We start from the raw sequence: 20,049 nt of genomic DNA, 5'->3' as shown, positions 1-20,049 counted from the left end.
ATGCTCTATCCTACAACCAAGCCACTAGCAGTCTTTGCCTCATGCTCAACATATGTCATCACCTGGTTGACATCTGTTAAACCCAGTAAGGTAATCAAACATGTTCGAGAGGGTATGCCTGAGCAAGACACTTGGCAGACTATCTGATCTACAAACCACAATGCATTCCAAAACGACTACCCATTAAGTTTGGGGTATCCAAACTTTTTCCACTCAGGCCCCATTCCAGCATTGGGGAACATCCTGCAACACCCTGCACGCCACAACCATTTCTATGGGCACAAACACTGTTCATGACACAAACTGTTCACACCCCTCTTGTTGGTGGAGAGAACATTTTTGCAGGTTTCCTGCAATTCTACACATTTTGTCATGGGCTGCAGAGAAAATGTTGCAGTTTTAAAGCTAATTTTCTTGCAATTCTATACATTTTGTCATGGGGTGTAGAGAAAATGTTGCAGTTTTAAAGCTAATTTTCTTGCAATTCTATACATTTTGCCAGGTCTAATGTTTATTCATGTGATATTTGAGTGACTCAAACATTACAACAAAATCTATGGGCAAAGAAATAGCTCTCTAAGGTGACAAGAGGAAAACTGATTATGCACTACCCAATTTCTGTAACGCCCTGGCCATAGAGAGGGTTTTTTGTTCTCTATTTTTAGTTAGGCCAGGGTGTGACATGGGTGGGCGTTCTAGGTTTTTTTTTCTATGTTGGTGGTTTTCTTTGTTTCGGCAGTGTATGGCTCTCAATCAGGAACAGGTGTAGATCGTTGTTGCTGATTGAGAGTCATACATAGGCAGCCTGTTTTGCCTTTGGGGTTTGTGGGTGAATGTTTTCTGTTTAGTTTGTTTCCTGACAGAACTGTGGCTGGTCGTTTTTTGGTTTCGTTTTGTATAGTGTTCTTTCGGTCATTAAACCTTACAAGATGAACACATCCTCCGCTGCACCTTGGTCTCATTTCAACGACGGCCGTTACAGATTCACCCACCAACAACGGACCAAGCAGCGTGAGAGGAAGGAGCAGAAGGTTCAGGATTCTTGGCAGTGGGAGGAATTACTGGACGGAAAGGGACCATGGGCTCAAGCTGGGGAGTATCGCTGCCCGCAGTGGGAGATCGAGGCAGCGAAAGCTGCGAGGCGGTGGTATGAGGCAAGGGAGCGCAACAGGCACGAGAGGCAGCCCCCCCAAACATTTTTGGGGGGCACACGGGGAGTGTGGCAGAGCCAGGATCGAATTCTGGGCCAACTTCCGGTGCTTACCGGAAGCAGCGTGGTACTGGTCAGGCACCGTGTTATGCTGTGAAGCGCACGGTGTCTCCAGTGTGCGCTCAGAGCCCGGTGCGCTATAGACCAGCCCCCCACAAGTGCCATGCGAGAGTGGGCATCGAGCCAGGTCGGAGTGTTCCAGCTCAGCGCATCTGGTCTCCGGTGCGCTGTCTCGGTCCAGGCTATCCTGCACCGGCGCTGCGCACTGTGTCTCTGGGGCGCTGGGTCGATTCAGTTCATCCTATGCCTGCGCTCCACCCGTGCCGGGCAAGAGTGGGCATTCAGCCTGGAGTATGGGTGGCAAGCCTACGCACCAGAACTCCAGTGCTCCCCCACAGCCCGGTTTATCCTGTGCCTCCTCCTCGGACCAGGCCTCCAGTGGGTCTCTCCAGCCTGGTCTATCCTGTGCCTCCTCCCAGGACCAGGCCTCCAGTGGGTCTCCCCACCCTGGTACATCCTGTGCCTCCTCCTCGGACCAGGCCTCCTGTGGGTCTCCCCAGCCTGGTGAATCCTGGGCCAGAGCCGCCAGGGTCGCCCGCCTGTCCGGAGCCGCCAGGGTCGCCCGCCTGTCCGGAGCCGCCAGGGTCGCCCGGCAGCCAGGGACGCCACCTAAGTGGGCTAAGCCGAGGGTGGAGCGGGGTCCACGTCCCGCACCAGAGCCGCCGCCGTAGGAAGGCCCACCCGGACCCTCCCCTTTAGAGTCAGGTTTTGCGGCCGGAGTCCGCACCTTTGGGGGGTACTGTAACGCCCTGGCCATAGAGAAGGTTTTTTGTTCTCTATTTTTGGTTAGGCCAGGGTGTGACATGGGTGGGCGTTCTAGGTTTATTTTTCTATGTTGGTGGTTCTTTGTTTCGGCCGTGTCTGGCTCTCAATCAGGAACAGGTGTAAATCGTTGTTGCTGATTGAGAGTCATACATAGGCAGCCTGTTTTGCCTTTGGGGTTTGTGGGTGAATGTTTTCTGTTTAGTTTGTTTCCTGACAGAACTGTGGCTGGTCGTTTTTTGGTTTCGTTTTGTATAGTGTTCTTTCGGTCATTAAACCTTACAAGATGAACCCATCCTCCGCTGCACCTTGGTCTCATTTCAACGACGGCCGTTACAATTTCTACTATTACAACTTTCAAGAGTAAGTTGAAAGCCGGACTGAGTTCCTTCAAGAAATATATCATTCTTGCTGGGCAGTCATTATATAAAAAAATTTCTCTCCATAGGGCCTTAAAAAGTAGAAAGTTAGGCACTGCATCCCAGTTCAATCACTTTCAGGAGTAGTCTTTTTGCCTATACATTCCATTATGACTCCAAAGCACTGCGATTCTGGAGCGACACGAGAATAGCTCAACCGTGGCAGGTGCTGGATGGATGTAATCATGAGGTGAATGTCGTTGGCATAATTCAATCACGGTTGACGTATTTTCGTGACAACGGTGAAGGTTTGTTCAGAAACCGACGGTGACAAAGAACCTTTCTCAGGTTGTAAATGTGTGATTAACATTAGCAAATCAAACCATAGTACTTATTCAGCAGAGTGGAACGATATAGAAAGATCAGATAGAGATGTATTGTATAGATCAGCCATGATTCTCTGTTGTGTAGAATGGAGATTTGCATCCACTCTATCCATTTACCTTTCTATGTGAAACATTGAAACCAAACCCACTGAATTAGCCCTAAACCACAACTTCCAGAGTCCAGATGTATTTACAATGGGAGACTGACCAAAAGTGGTAGGTCTGTGCATGGTAGGTCTGTGTATGTACTATGAATATACCGTATTATTGATAATCATGTGATGGACATGTGCTGACAATCAAATTGTTATTTTTCCAATTATATTTATTCTGCCTTATGCTTGAACATATAATAAACAATTGATCCCCCCCCCCAAAAAAAAATGAATGGGATACTCAATTTCTCTACAGCGGTAATGACAACCGACAAAGGGCGAGAAATTTCAATATAAAACGTGTCTGCCTTTACACGTCCAGAGATGAACGAGTGTGCTGCAACAGCCACCCCATTTATCAAAGAGAATCCATTTATCTTCAAATTGACATTACTTTTACTCTATGGCTTGTTCGTTTGGAACAGCTCTCTCTTTTTACTCTCACGGTCGCTCTTGCTCTTGTTTAGTATTGTGTGTACTATACCTCTATCTGTAAACCCTAGTGATGTAATTTTGTTGTAGGATTATTAAGGGGACCAGTACCTTTACCACTGGCTCCCAGTAGCAATGGTATGTCTGTAGCTTTACCATGTGTAATCCAAGGCCACAGACCCCTAACATGTCTCATTGTTTATTTAATTTAACCTTTATTTAACTAGGCAAGTCAGTTAAGAACAAATTCTTATTTACAATGACGGCCTACACCGGCCAAACCTGGATGACGCTGGGCCAATTGTGCGCTGCTCTATGGGACTACCAATCACGGCCGGTTGTGATAAACGCCTGGATTCGAACCAGAGTGTCTGTAGTGATGCCTCTACATTTACATTACATTTAAGTCATTTAGCAGACGCTCTTATCCAGAGCGACTTACAAATTGGTGCATTCACCTTATGATATCCAGTGGAACAACCACTTTACAATAGTGCATCTAAATCTTTTAAGGGGAGGGGGGTTAGAAGGATTACTTTATCCTATCCTAGGTATTCCTTAAAGAGGTGGGGTTTCAGGTGTCTCCGGAAGGTGGTGATTGACTCCGCTGTCCTGGCGTCGTGAGGGAGCTTGTTCCACCATTGGGGTGCCAGAGCAGCGAACAGTTTTGACTGGGCTGAGCGGGAACTGTGCTTCCTCAGAGGTAAGGGGCCAGCAGGCCAGAGGTGGATGAACGCAGTGCCCTTATTTGGGTGTAGGGCCTGATCAGAGCCTGAAGGTATGGAGGTGCCGTTCCCTTCACAGCTCCGTAGGCAATCACCATGGTCTTGTAGCGGATGCGAGCTTCAACTGGAAGCCAGTGGAGAGAGCGGAGGAGCGGGGTGACGTGAGAGAACTTGGGAAGGTTGAACACCAGACGGGCTGCGGCGTTCTGGATGAGTTGTAGGGGTTTAATGGCACAGGCAGGGAGCCCAGCCAACAGCGAGTTGCAGTAATCCAGACGGGAGATGACAAGTGCCTGGATTAGGACCTGCGCCGCTTCCTGTGTGAGGCAGGGTCGTACTCTGCGAATGTTGTAGAGCATGAACCTACAGGATCGGGTCACCGCCTTGATGTTAGTGGAGAACGACAGGGTGTTGTCCAGGATCACGCCAAGGTTCTTAGCACTCTGGGAGGAGGACACAAGGGAGTTGTCAACCGTGATGGCGAGATCATGGAACGGGCAGTCCTTCCCCGGGAGGAAGAGCAGCTCCGTCTTGCCGAGGTTCAGCTTGAGGTGGTGATCCGTCATCCACACTGATATGTCTGACAGACATGCAGAGATGCGATTCGCCGCCTGGTTATCAGAAGGGGGAAAGGAGAAGATTAATTGTGTGTCGTCTGCATAGCAATGATAGGAGAGACCATGTGAGGATATGACAGAGCCAAGTGACTTCGTGTATAGCGAGAATAGGAGAGGGCCTAGAACAGAGCCCTGGGGGACACCAGTGGTGAGAGCATGTGGTGCGGAGACAGATTTCGCCACGCCACCTGGTAGGAGTGACTTGTCAGGTAGGACGCAATCCAAGCGTGGGCCGCGCCGGAGATGCCCAACTCGGAGAGGGTGGAGAGGAGGATCTGATGGTTCACAGTATCAAAGGCAGTAGATAGGTCTAGAAGGATGAGAGCAGAGGAGAGAGAGTTAGCTTTAGCAGTGCGGAGAGCCTCCGTGACACAGAGAAGAGCAGTCTCAGTTGAATGCCCAGTCTTGAAACCTGACTGATTAGGATCAAGAAGGTCATTCTGAGAGAGATAGCAGGAGAGCTGGCCAAGGACGGCACGTTCAAGAGTTTTGGAGAGAAAAGAAAGAAGGGATACTGGTCTGTAGTTGTTGACATCGGAGGGATCGAGTGTAGGTTTTTTCAGAAGGGGTGCAACTCTCGCTCTCTTGAAGACGGAAGGGACGTAGCCAGCGGTCAAGGATGAGTTGATGAGCGAGGTGAGGAAGGGGAGAAGGTCTCCGGAAATGGTCTGGAGAAGAGAGGAGGGGATAGGGTCAAGTGGGCAGGTTGTTGGGCGGCCGGCCGTCACAAGACGCGAGATTTCATCTGGAGAGAGAGGGGAGAAAGAGCACTGAGCACTCTAGCACTGAGATACAGTGCCTTAGACCGCTGCTCCACTCGGGAGCCCAGTGTGAAGAGATGCTTGTGTCTCCTCCCTAACAATGTCAACAGAGCAGAACGGCGGGCTGTCAAGCTCCCACTTATTCCTCTCTTTGGATTAGTGGATACATCTCATTATTTGAATACCTTTTTGAATATTCGATGAGGGGTGTCGATGTCAAATGCCTGTATAGATAACACCTTTTTTTTCCAAAGAGTGTAGACGGTCACGAATTTCAACAGCGACAACTCCGATATAAAATGCTTCTTCTCAAAGTTGCCGGGATGTCACAATGCATCACGCTTACACTGAGTGTACAAAACATTAAGAATACCTGCTCTTTCCATGACATAGACTGACCAGATGAAAGCTTTGATCCCTTATTGATGTCACTTGATAAATCCACTTCAATCAGTGTAGATAAAGGGGAGGAGACAGGTTAAAGAAGGATTTCTAAGCCGTGAGACAATTGAGACATGGATTGTGTGTGTTCCATTCAGAGGGTTAACTGCAACGCTGCTGGGTTTTTCACGCTCAACAGTTTCCCGTGTGTATTGAGAATGGTCCCCCACCCAATGGACATCCAGCCAACTTGACACAACTGTGGGAAGCATTGGAGTCAACATGGGCCAGCATCCCTGTGTAATGCTTTCGACACCTTGTTGAGAACATGCCCCGACAAATTGAGGCTGTTCTGAGGGAAATGTTTTGTATACTCAGTGTATCAGTACACCCGTAACAACTTATGAATACAGTTCTATTAGATCAAATAAGCCTCATGTATCAAAATAGCAAATCATTTTCATCATGACTAAATTCGACACACTCTCATTGCCCCCCATACAAAAACTCCTCACTTGCTTAATAATTAATGATCTGCTTAATGTAGACAGATTTTGGGTGGAGTAAACCCCCTTGCTCACCAAGAGTGGTAGGTCTGTGCATGGTAAATCTGTGCATGTACTATGAATATACCGCATTATGGATTATGATGTGATCTCGTGTTGGACGTCCGCTGACAGGCCAACTGATATTTGTCCAATTATGTTTATTCTGCCTATTGCTTGAACATATAATAAAACAATTGATCTAAAAAAAAAAATTTAAGAATGTGAGACACAATTTCTCTACCAGCGGTAATGGAAAGCGACAAGGGGTGAGAAATGTCAATATAAAACGAGTCTGCCTTTACGCGTCCAAAGATAAACGAGTGTGCTGGAACAGCTGTCTAATTTCTCTTCAAATTGACATAACTTTTACTCCATGGCTTGTTTGTTTGGACATCCAGAGATTCGTACGGTGCAGTACAATCAGTCCCCTTCAATGGTTTGATGATGAGTTGATTTGTGGGATTAGGTAGGTAATGCTAGAGGGGGAAACAAAAATGTGCATCCTTTTGGGACCCAGGTCCAGGACCACACTGTTCTAAGTAAACAGGAGGAAACTTGAGGTTTGACATAATGTTGCCTGACATAACATCCTGACAGAATTAAGGCAATCAATCCTAAAGACTAGTTTTTGTTAGCGAGTTGTACCGTACGGCATATACATATCCCATCTGATTCAGATCTAGACTGAACAAAAATATAAACGCAACGTGAAACATGGAACCAACACTTTACATGAGCTGAAATAAAAGATCCCAGAAATTGTCAATATGCACAAAAAGCTTATTTCTCTTAAATGTTGTACACAAATGTTTTTACATCCCTGTTAGTGAGCATTTCTCCTTTGCCAAGATAATCCATCCACCTGACAGGTGTGGTATATCAAGAAGCTGATTAAGCAGCATGATCATTACACAGGTGCACCTTGTGCTGGGAATAATAAAAGTACTTAAAAAAAATTGCCGTTTTGTCACACAACACAATGCCACAGATGTCTCAAGTTTTGAGGGAGCATAAAATTGGTATGCTGACTGCAGGAATGTCCACCAGAGCTGTTGCCAGAAAATGTAATGTTAATTTCTCTACCATAAGCCGCCTCCAACGGCATTTTAGAAAATTTGGCAGTATGTCCAACCAGCCTCACAACCGAAGACCACGTGTAACCACGCCAACCCAGGACCTCTACATCCGGCTTCTTCACCTGCGGGATCGTCTATACGACCAGCCACCTGGACAGCTGATGAAACTGAGGGTTTGTACAACCGAAGAATTTCTGCAAAAACTGTCAGAAACTGTCTCAGAGATACCGTGACCAGATCCTGAGGCCCAGGGTCGTGCCCTTTATCCACTGCCATCACCTCATGTTTCACCATGATAATGCACTGCCCCGTGTCGCAAGGATCTTTACACAATTCCTGGGAGCTGAAAATGTCCCAGTTATTTCATGGCCTACATACTCACTCAATGTTACCCATTGAGCATGTTTGGGATGCTCTGGATCGACATTGTACCATAGCGTGTTCCAGTTCCCGCCAATAACAAGCATTTCGCTACACTCACAATAACATCTGCTAACCATGTGTATGTGACCAATAAAATTTGAATTGATATCCAGCAACTTCGCACAGCAATTGAGAAGGAGTGGGACAACATTCCACAGCTCACAATCAACAGCCTGATCAACTCTATGTGAAGGAGATGAAGGTATCTGTGACCAAGAGATGCATATCTGTATTCCCAGTCATGTGAAATCCATACATTAGGGCATCATTTATTTTAATTGAGAGTTCCATATATGAACTGTAATCCAGTAAAATCGTAGAAATTGTTGCATGTTGCGTAATTTTTTTCTGTGTAGTAACATTTGGTACTCTTGATCTGTGCAAAAAACTGATTCTGGTACCTGCCAGAGTGGTCGAGTGGTAGTCCAGTATCCAAGACCATACTATCAACTGTATTGTGATGCGGCAGCACGAGTCAAAGACATTATTGCCTGCTGTAAACAATCTAGCATTTCATGTAATGTAGAATGTGCAAATACCCTGTTATTTACAGTTCTCATGCACTAGGGAACCACACCTGGTATACCATGTGAGTGTGCATGTTAACAAATTTAAAAGTAGACTAGGGACAGGAAGACCAGGTATGCCAATAGCATAAGTGATACATGAAAATGTCAAATCAGCCACAGCTGCAACATGCACTCAATGGGGGGGGGGGGGGGGGGGGGGGGGGGGGGGTCATTGACACCACAGCGCTGCAACAATCATCTCTACATATTTTTTACATTTCCACTTTACAAATGCAACCCAGGAGATGTCTTTCTTCTCATGAGATTGGCTTAAAACGCATACAGATGCAGATGCATACATCAAACATACCAACCTCCACCAAAGCAGCAAACTGCGGTCTATAAAAGCCTGAAGCTACAACGCAAGGTACTGTACGTTCCTACTGAATATGATCGATGTCCTGGAGGAGGCGAGGGGAAATTCCCATTGATTTGACTAAATCAAGGAAGACAGAGTGGAGCAGAGAACTATCAGAACTCCAGGAATTGGGAGCCTATGGATCCTGTAGACTGCTGGGTTCTGACCTACATAACACAGGAAAAAAACAACTTTTGAGTACTAGGAACTTCAATCCCTCTCTTTGGTTTTCCCTTCTCCATTTCTCCCTTTCTCTCCGTGTGGGTCTCACCAGGCCCGGCAGCAGGATAAACTCGGCAAGGGCGCATCAGAAATGACTAAGGGGGGCACAACTATTTTCGCTTGCTGATAACACAGGATGGATAATAATCGAAAGTACAATTACACACAATGTATTTGCAGCCATGCTGTCTTGTCGCAAGAATACTGCACCGCTTTACAAACATACAAAAATGCATAACTGTCTCGAGAAATTGCAAGTTATGACAACGTTACATGCACAATACCCATCAATGCAATGCAAAACAGTTGCTAATTACCGCAATAACACTTCCACATGCCAATACAATGCATTTCCAATGTACAATGCACTGCCACGATTTATCAGTACAATGGAGCTTGGACACAGCTACCAAGCTGTCCTCCCACAAGAGTGCCGTACTATGCAGCATATGATAAGATAAATGTGTATTCCATAGCAACGAGTTGTTTATAGCAACACTATAGCTACACTGTTACTCAACCATTGGTCAAGGTCTGCCTACACCTCATCTATGTAATGCAGAGCACCTCTTCTACTATATAAAACATTAAAAACAATCCGATTATATTATAAACCAAACATTTACAATCCTATCACAGAAATCAAGCAGTAGACCTGCCAATAAAGAAAATCACGTCTACACCTATTTCTGACATTTGCCACACTTTTCCAAAAGCTAGCAAATTACAAGATAATACTAGGCCAGCCAGGCTGCCTGTTCTTACCCAGATTCAAAATATTTGCAGCCTCCTTGACGCTGTGTTCAACCTCCTCAGAAGTCTCTCGTTCCACTCCCCACGGAATTTGCTTGTAAGATCCCTCTCAAATGCCAGCTGAATCAGCATGTGCTTTCCTCCTGTGCAACATGCTCTGTTTGTGCTCACTGAATACATTTTTCAATGTTGAAAAAGAGTTCTCGCAAATTGCTGTGGATGCTCCAAATGTTAATCCCAGCTTCAATGCCATCATCACAGTAGGCATAGCTGTTAGAGGCCCGGAGTATCTATCCAAAATGCTCTGCATAAGGTTAGTCCAATTTTCTTCTCCAGATCGGGCTATTTCAGTCTGTAGAAACTGGCGTGCGACAGTAAACTCAATTTCCACAAAATCTCCAGAGATGAAGTCCAGCAGTGGTTTCACCTTTTCCACATCCATAAAAGGTTTCATTCTCTGGGTGCAAGGCACACAGGGCCTCAACAAATTGGCTGTTTCGTTCGTTAAATCTTGCTGACATTTCTCCCAGTACAGCATCCAGAGTGCTGATAAACAGTATTTTGCACTCCCTCTCATGATCCTCTTCTTGCTGGCCCATTGTTGTTTCGACCACATGTTCTTTCAGATTACTACTCCCTACTCTTTGCCATTTGCTTGGAGCGGGGTTGTCCGTGTGCTTGTATTTCCTTGCAGGAATATTCCAGCCACTCTGCCTTTAAACCACGCGCTACAAAATGCCAGTTTTCTCCCACAGTATAGGCGGGTTGGGTATCTTGGAGGCTGCAAGCCCCTCCTCGGGTTGGTTACCTCCTATGTCACCAGGCTGCAAGACGGTTGTGCAGGTGCCTTTGCTGCTGGGCTCGACGGCCTTGGCCTAGGCGATTAGCGTCGGCTCAGCGGCCTTGGCCTCTGTGGCAGGCTTCTCCTCCTCCCCGCCGCTTTGATCCGATGCTGCCGTCGTGCTTTCTAATATCCATCACGCTATCAGCTACCTAACTATCTGTTAACATTAGCTAAATTCCATCCAGCTGTGCGGTGAAACTGTTTTGTTGTTGTTGGTAGTAAGTAACTTTGAAAGTAAACCTAAACAGTCAAATTGACCCTGCCCTTCTACTGTGAAAGCCAATTGTTTTTTTCAACCGGTAAAATGTGTATGACGTACGTATGATGCATGCAAGGGAGTTGCATGAATGAAGCATACACAACACATCAGTTGTGCATGACGGAGGGGGCATATTGTGGGACAGAATAGGGATACAAAACTGAGGGGGCACAATATTCCAACTTTTTGCACCCTCGTGGCGCCAGGCCTGGGTCGCAGTATGAGTACACCAAGTCAAGACTAACGAGATGTATTACATAGTGACGGTAATTAAGTGACTTATTGGGGACTTTTCTGCTACTGTACGTGTGTGTGTGTGTGTGTGTGTGTGTGTGTGTGTGTGTGTGTGTGTGTGTGTGTGTGTGTGTGTGTGCCCTTTGTGGCTCAAGTGCGCTGAGGCTGCCGAAAGCTATATGATTAGCGCCGTGCAGCCTGGCGTATTTTGGGAGGCCCACTGTTATTGTAATTCTTCTGTGAAGTCATTTTGGCAACATTTGGGGGCTCGTCGCTTTTTTTCCTGTCTTTTCTACAGCTTGTCTGGGAAGGACTGATATACCCCTTGCGCCTCGCTGCAGTTCAGAAGACACTAATTGTCCAGGGTAGAATGAGAATGTATTAAGCTTATTTCAGACAGTTAAGGTAATGGAGAAAATTAACATAAGGATAACTGAATTTAGCCCCGGAGTAAGTGACTTCTTATTGGATTTCAATTTGAATGGAGTGTCTTAGTGCCAGAAAGGCCATACACACACAAAGTCTCTCTTATACACTTCCTCTTCGACACACACCTGACACAATCCCCTTTTCAACATGCTTTCAACGTCAAAAGGACAAAAATCTCTGCTGTAACCAAGGTTATTATAGTGGTAGCAGTTGAGGTTATTCTTTAATAACAAAGACGGTTGATGAATCGTAGGATATCCCCTATCACGTAACCGTCGGATTTTAGCAGACAAACATCGGGCAATAGCACACTTGATAACCTGGATGAGGATAAGAAAAATAAACACAACTCCCACTATTGGAAGTATCATGCTCACCAAAAAACTTCCCCATGTTCCAAATGTGGAAGACAACCACATGACTGAACCTAAATCATCTGGATTGTAATCATGATATTTAGCGACCTCAGTCCTCATCTTTTGGATTAGGTCAGTTATTTCCTCAGAATGATCAGGAATGTAAGTACAGCATTCGGCACCAATAACAGCACATGTACCCCATGTTTGTCTGCGGCATAGTGTAGAGAAAGAGCTAGAAACGTACTGACGCCCGAGTGTCCCTCATCCTGCTGATGCATTCCTGTATTAGAAGGAAACTCACAAGGAAAATCATTTCAAACATCTTTCCCTTATCTGCAAGACAATAATATTCAATTGTCCTATTGTCAAGGTAATCATTCACATAGTCCTTTAAAAGTGACCAGCTCTTCCACACTGGTATCAGTCCCACATAGATAACTATTAGAAATTATATTCTGACGGTCTGCCGGTAGTGAGGAATTCTTCTTCCGTTCCACTGGTTGATGAGGACGTCTCCAATGAACACTTCACCAGTGATCTTGTATCGTTTCAAGTACAGTCCTTGGGTTAAGGGATATTGCTTCAGCTTCAGACAGTAGATTCTCATAATCTATAAACGAAGGAAACAAAAAAGTGAAAGTAACATGTCCGGGTTTCAAGAGAAATTGATATTTCACATAGATTTCCCTAATATGCTGACCTCGTTATGAGCAAAACTTGATAAGGACCTTCCCATTTTGGCCCTAATGTGTGTTACATATTTTTTTAACCATCATGGGTAACATCGAAAGCATACGTTGAGTCTGTGTTGATATTAGCTGTTTTTCCTTCAGCCTGTTTGCATGCTTCTGTCAAAGCCACCAATTCCACCACCTGTGCTGATGTTCCTGCAGGTAACGTGCCTGTCACTATCACATTGTCCATTGTAGTAACTGCCCAGCCTGTCTTCTTCACACCCCCCTCACAATGCTTGAACAGTCTGTGTTTAAGATAAACTCAGGGTTTTCCAACGGATGACAATCAGAGAGCCCATTATTAAACCCATCAGAGAGCTGATCCTAAACCAACTCACAACAGTCGTGTTCAAGTAATGTGGTGTCTGGAAGAAGCATCAGAGTAGCTGGATTACATGGTGTGCCACGTTGTATGATGATGTTAGGAGCCTCCAACACAATTGACCATTTGTTACAACGAGCAGCTGTGACCTGTGCAGCTCGATTCATTGTCAAAGAGTGTGAACAGCATGTGGTCATTTGATGGTAAGATGTTGGTCGAGAACAAGCGATGCCACCATCGACACAGAGACGTAAGTAGCCTGCATAGCTCTGAGACAGGGACCCCATCCCAAACACACATCATCCAGTTTCTTCGAATAGTAGCCTACAGGATTCTGACAATCACCGTGGTCTTGTGTCAGCACTGAGGTCATGTAGCCATCTTTTTCAGGAACAAAGAGGGTGAACGGTTGGCCTGAGTCCGGAATGCCCAAAACCGGCACTGATGACAGAGCTAGTTTAAACTTGCCAAAAACCTTTTTCTGTTCTTCCGTGAAGGCTACAGAGTCTTTTGAATCAGGGGTTGTGCAATTTCGGCGAAGGGGTCCACCCAGCATCTGTTATAGTTGCACAAGCCCTTGAAGGAGCGAAGTTCTTTAATAGTAGTGGGCTCCTTGGCAGCTTGTATGGCAGCCATACGACTTTGTGTCATCTCTCTCTTTCCCTGTGAGACCAGTTGGCCAAGGTAGACAACCTGTGATTGTATGAGTTGGGCCTTCTTAGGGCGAGAGGGGGTCTGTTAGTTTACCTCCATGGCATCCAGCAAACTCTACTGCTGAGCCGGAGAGAGCTTCTTATATTTCTGCATCAGCATTGTGTCGTTTGGGCTGTTGTCCTGTTTCCATTTTCCCTTAAATGGACCCTGCTTCTCCTGTCCATTCCTCATAAGGACACGTTTCCTTTCCTGACAATCTCGTTGCCAGTGACCAGAAATCCCACAATAATGACATACACCAGGTTTCTCTTTGGCTGAACGAATAATGTTTTTGATTTCACTCGGAACCTGCACAACTCTGATGACAGCTGGTTTATTATGTTGATTGATGTCCCTGTCCAGTCGTGACAACCTGTCGATGATGTTTCCGTAGTTTTGTCTCTTCCAGCTGATGGGTGATTGCCCCATTTTTGGAGGAATTGAGTGCATCTTCATCTTCCATGTCTAACCACCTCAGCTCTATAAACCTTTTCTTCAAGTACACCATGTTCACGGGCTGTTCAAAACAAAGGCTAATAACTGTAACCCATCAAAAGGATATAGATTGTAGAGTTTCTTATATCGCTTCAAATGCCACGTCTTCATACCGACGTCTCCTGGATGCTTCAGTCTTTGACCATTCATCCAACTGTTTTGGAGATGCTGATTTATGTGTGATTACTGTCACTGGGGGGTTTGCCTTTAGTACCTTTTACAGCCTGTGTTCTGGTTGGCCTAAGACATGGTTCGTCACCGCTGTCAGAATCTGTTGACTCAAAGACAGGTAGTGCTGACCAGATGCTTGAAACCTGATCCGCCTTGTGTGAGGGTAGATGGAGGGAACAGAGAGCCCACAGGTGGGGGTCAAGTCTTACTTTTTCACCCGTGTCTCCTCCTGCAATAGTTGAATTTCTCCTTTTAAGGTTTTTATCTGTTCACCAAGAGCCCTCAAACTCTCTATATCTCTCTGCAATGTCAATGAGTTAGATATTCTCTGTATTTCTCCCAAGCTTTTTATAGATCAGACATATTCCATCTTTGTCAACAATGACAGAATATTAATTTATTATCTCTTGCCTACTCTCCTCTACTTTGAAATGGTTCTTTATATCACTAGACAGTGAATTCAAAATCTCTTTTATATTCACATCCGTATCAGCCGTTCCGCCCTTCTCCAGAGTGGATTTCTCACTTAAAAATGGCATTACATTAACTTCAAAAGTTGTATAATATATATCTTATAGATTTATTTAACCCCAACATACATACATACATACATACATACATACATACCATATATTACATATATTACATACAACCCCTTGAGGACTCTAACCTCTTATCTTCTAGAACACTAATTGTTTCTGTAGGGCCTGGTTAACCATAAAAACTTGTGTTCACTTCAAAAGCTTGTACAATGCTCACAAGGCTTACATTTCCCACACATGTAAAAATTGCTACTCAAATAGCAACTCACTTCTATGCAACAGGAAGGTTTCACACCCTTAATCAATTATGGCTTATTTAACTGATAGGGCTTTAACAAAAGGACTCAAACCTTCCATAGAGAAAAGGACTAACCTTTAATAGAGGACTCAAACCCCTATACATCACAGATACGTATCCCTCATTTCATGCACTAATTTTAACCTGCTTTGGTTCTTTTAAATTACATAGGTCTAGACTCACCCAGGAATATGATATGTCAACAATCAGGAGATTAAGAGTTGACTCCCGTGGTGGGTTTCAGCCCTCTCTCTTTCCCCAGGATCAACACACAGTTCATGAGTTGTTCCTTGTTGTTGGTCACGACCAATTCATCCGGGTCACGGCACCATGTGTTAGCAGTTGATGTTATTCTTCAATAACACAGACCCCAAAGCAAATCAGGGGGAGAAATATAGGTTTATTCAAAGAGAACAAATCATAGATGTTATGCTGGGAAGTAGATGTTCATTCTTCCCTGTCCTCAGTGATTCTCAACAGAACAAAGCGACATTATACAATTTATAACCCCCAACCCTAGCCTGTGGTTGACCAATTAGAATTCCATGCAGTAAAATTGTGCCAATGGCCAAATAACATGTATCCTGTTTCAGGGTCAATGTATAGACCATTCGAACCAATGAAAACTTGCCACATGTAGCTATGAGTCCAGGACTGAAACTCCTACACCGATTCTAAACAGATGTTGAACTGAAAAACAACTATTTCCATTGATTATTCATTCCCTATTGACCTCTAGTCCTCTGTGTTGTGTATTATCTTAAAATATTTTTACAATAGTAAACTAAAACTAATTATGAAAAAAATATTTAGTACACTGAAATAAAATAATTAACAATCCTGTTTGAAAAACTAAAACTATACTGAAACTATAATCTTTGACTCCAAAAGTAACTAAAAATAAATGAAAACCACCATAAATTCTGTTCAGTTTAAGTTTTTGGGGGGGACAAAAACCTAATGGGTTTAGCGGGGTTTTCAAGCTTCTGAATCTGGTGGGTCACATTGAGTTTGGGGGCGTTGAAGTTGGTGACCGCCTTTAAAAGTGTGTTGCATCGTGGGTAAGAAAATTGTCCGACTTGCACCTCATGTCGACTGAATGTACAAAACTCATGTGATCAAAGGTCATAAAGTTGTGCTAACACTATGCTATACTCATTCACTGCCACTGAAGTGCTGGTTGTAGCGTGTCGAAGTAGGGAGAATGCGCATTTTACGGCTTATAAAGGTGTTGAACAAAGTGTTGACAGTGCTGAATAACAACTTAAACATGAATTTACACATAAAACATACGCTTTTTACTCTCTAGTCATGGTTTTAAAAGTTTCGAAATCTTACAGTATCAACTTCGCTGTGCGTTTGAGGCTTCTTTTTGCAGTCTATGGCTAAAGAAAACTGTGCAGACATGAGCTATCTGATTGGCCAGCGGTATGCCTATAGGTGCACTTGATTTGCTCTCTGGGCCTACCGGGTGGGCGGAGTTCTACCTTCAGACACATGAAATGGTTCAAATTGGGAACATTTTGCCTTCCCGGTGCTAGGGCTGTTGAATCAAGTGCACCTACCACGAACAGCGCAAAACTAATGTAAAAAATAATTGGAACGCAAGACTTTATCGTTGTTTGTTTTACAGAAATGTTTGGTGATCAACTAGGAATGCCTTGGAGGTCGATCAGTCGATCGTGATCGACCCGTTGGTGACCACTGCTGTAGATAGTTCAACTCTCCAGTAGGAGGTGCTGCCCTGCCTATATTTTCTTATAGTGGATATTACATTGAAGACCTGACGTTTTTTCAAAGGTAGAAATTCAACATACATGTAACCCTCAAAACTACATTGATGACTTTTTATAAATCCAATGTAATTTCCAGCATAGATTCCACATCACAATACGTTGACAAATTACGTCAAAACAACATTGACTCAACCAGTTTGTGCCCAGTCGGGTTGATTTCACAGTCACACAGAGTATCTGCACATGTACACAGGTGTGCTTCATTCTGCTACAACGTGGTAGCTACGGGACCAAAACAGCGGAGAAGTTTAGAGGCGCGCTTCAACGCTCCTGGTTGTTGCGGAAATTGAACCACTACCACTGTTTACTTCGTACATTACATCACCTCACTGAATCTACCTTTGGGGCAGCAGGTAGCCTAGTGGTTAGAGCGTCGGGCCAGTAACCGAAAGGTTGCTGGATTGAATCACCGAGCTGACAAGGTTAAAATCTGTCATTCTGCCCCTGAACAAGGCAATTAACCCATTGTTCCCTAGTAGGCTGTCATTGTAAATAAGAATTAGTACTAAACTGACTCGAAATGTACATTTGTTTTTATAAAACGAAATAGAAACTAGTAAAGTGGCTCTGAAAGGCAAGCCAGTAAACAGGTTAAATAAAAAAATAAAAAACCTTTAAAAACTTAACCTAACCTATGACCTGACCCATCACTTTATGTATTACTTCCCCAACGTGGCAAGAAGTGACATCCCAAAAGCCTCCCAAAATACATCCCAAATCCTCCCAGGCATAGGTTACTTTCTGTCCCTAACACGAAAACTAAAACTGAAACTAAATAATATAAAATCGAAATATACATTTGTTTTTATAAAACTTAAACTAAATAGGAACTAGTAAAGAGGCTCTGAAATCTAATTGAAACTAAACAGAATTTCAAATAAAACTCTTAAAACTATTAGAAATAAAAACAAATACAAAAACCCCAAACTATAATAACCTTGGCTGTGACTTTTTTTTTATTGTCTGTGTATGAGGAAAATATGTTTCATAAGAATGTATTAGGTGCAGCGTGTGTTTATATGAGAGAGAGAGAGCAAGCATGTGTGCGTGTTTGAGTTTCTGTCTGCTGGTAATGAGCATGCTTTTTGTCTGTGAAAGTGTGTTTATAGTGTTGACAGTTGTAATAAACAAACAGCCATGCGTTAAAGGTGAAGTTCACCACAAAACACTTACGGGCCCTTTATAAAACACTTGCCTTGCTGTTTGTCAGTACCCCAGACAGTCTCTAGTTCCATTGTTTCATTATTTAGAGTTCTGTATTTTTATATCAAAATGCTGAATTTCCTGAAATTAACTAAAATGCATAAAAAATGATGTGTATTTAATAATGTTACATAAACAATGACTGGTGTCTCGGCATCGAATTGCCAAATAAAGAGACGAGAGAGAACGCAAGGAGTATGCAATTGAGATCTTCCCACAGAATTCTACACGCTCGGGCCAGATTAATCTAATCCCCTCATTGAATAGAACGGTGATCCCATTCAAGACAACAATGGCATAATGGGTGGACTGCCGGCTATTGCAAATGTACCCATAGGAGCAGTGTGGTAAGGAAAAGCAGGAAGTGCACCCATCAATCTGTGCTGTGGGTTGTTTAATCAACTCAACTGACATTACAGAAAATATATTCCATTGCATGAGCCACATCAGTTAGCATCATTTGAATAAACATTCCACATTACCATGGAAATTATTGCATCATGCACAGCAAGCGGTACTGATGCACCAAGTCTGGAACCAACAGGACACTGAACAGCTTCTGCCCTCAAGCCATAAGACTGCTAAATACAGTTGAAGTCGGAAGTTTACATACACCTTAGCCAAATACATTTAAAATCAGTTTTTCACAATTCCTGACATTTAATCCTAGTAAAAATTCCCTGTTTTAGGTCAGTTAGGATCACCACTTTATTTTAAGAATGTGAAATGTCAGAATAATAGTAGAGAGAATGATTTATTTCAGCTTTTATTTCTTTCATCACATTCCCAGTGGGTCAGAAGTTTTCATACACTCAATTAGTATTTGGTAGAATTTCCTTAAATGTTTAAAACTTGCGTCAAACGTTTCGGGTAGCCTTCCACAAGCTTCCCACAATAAGTTGGGTGAATTTTGGCCCATTCCTCCTGACAGAGCTGGTGTAACCGAGTCAGGTTTGTAGGCCTCCTTGCTCGCACACGATTTTTCAGTTCTGCCCACAAATTTTCTAAAGAATTGAGGTCAGGGCTTTGTGATGGGCACTCCAATACCTTGACTTTGTTGTCCTTAAGCCATTTTGCCACAACTTTGGAAGTATGCTTGGGGTCATTGTCCATTTGGAAGACCCATTTGCGACCAAGCTTTAACTTCCTGACTGATGTCTTGAGATGTTGCTTCAATATATCCTCATCAATTTCCTGCCTCATGATGCCATCTATTTTGTGAAGTGCACCAGTCCCTCCTGCAGCAAAGCACCCCCACAACATGATGCTGCCACCCCATGATCTTTGTCCCCATGTGCAGTTGCAAACCATAGTCTGGCTTTTTTATGGTGGTTTTGGAGCAGTGGCTTCTTCCTTGCTGAGCGTCCCTTCAGTTTATATCAATATAGGACTCGTTTTACTGTGGATATAGATACTTTTGTACCTGTTTCCTCCAGCATCTTCACAAGGTCCTTTGCTGTTGTTCTGGGATTGAGTTGCACTTTTCACACCAAAGTACGTTCATCTCTAGGAGAACGCGGCTCCTTCCTGAGCAGTATGACGGTTGCGTGGTCCCATGGTGTTTATACTTGCGTACTATTGTTTGTACAGATAAACGTGGTACCTTCAGGCGTTTGGAAATTGCTCCCAAGGATGAACCAGACTTGTGGAGGTCTACCATGTTTTCTGAGGTCTTGACTGATTTGTTTAGATTTTCCCATGATGTGAAGCAAAGAGGCACTGAGTTTGAAGGTAGGCCTTGAAATACATCCAAATGATGTCAATTAGCCTTTCAGAAGCTTCTAAAGCCATGACATCATTTTGTGGAATTTTCAATGATTGCATGACATGTTACTGATGGCGTTCCACAATAGTACCCAGCCATCATTAGGCT

The 20,049-nt window shown here is 44.0% G+C and overlaps 1 protein-coding gene and 1 long non-coding RNA gene across 3 annotated transcripts in view; both read right to left on the bottom strand.

The window, feature by feature from the left end:
• Positions 1-20,049, bottom strand: part of LOC106561924 (tetraspanin-4) — a 109,178-nt gene that overhangs the window by 57,984 nt on the left and 31,145 nt on the right. The window lies entirely within an intron of this gene.
• On the bottom strand, positions 11,756-15,819 carry LOC106561925 (uncharacterized). The gene is made up of 2 exons (XR_001318935.3): positions 15,361-15,819; positions 11,756-12,532 (listed from the first exon to the last, which is right to left on the bottom strand). It is a non-coding gene; the product is annotated as an uncharacterized LOC106561925 (long non-coding RNA).

The sequence above is a fragment of the Salmo salar genome, chromosome 11, assembly GCF_965601325.2.
Source record: "Salmo salar chromosome 11, fSalSal1, whole genome shotgun sequence".
In the NCBI taxonomy this organism is placed as follows: Eukaryota; Metazoa; Chordata; class Actinopteri; order Salmoniformes; family Salmonidae; genus Salmo; species Salmo salar.
The sequence above is the reverse complement of the archived record's forward strand: the minus strand, read 5'-3'. Positions and strand labels throughout refer to the sequence as shown.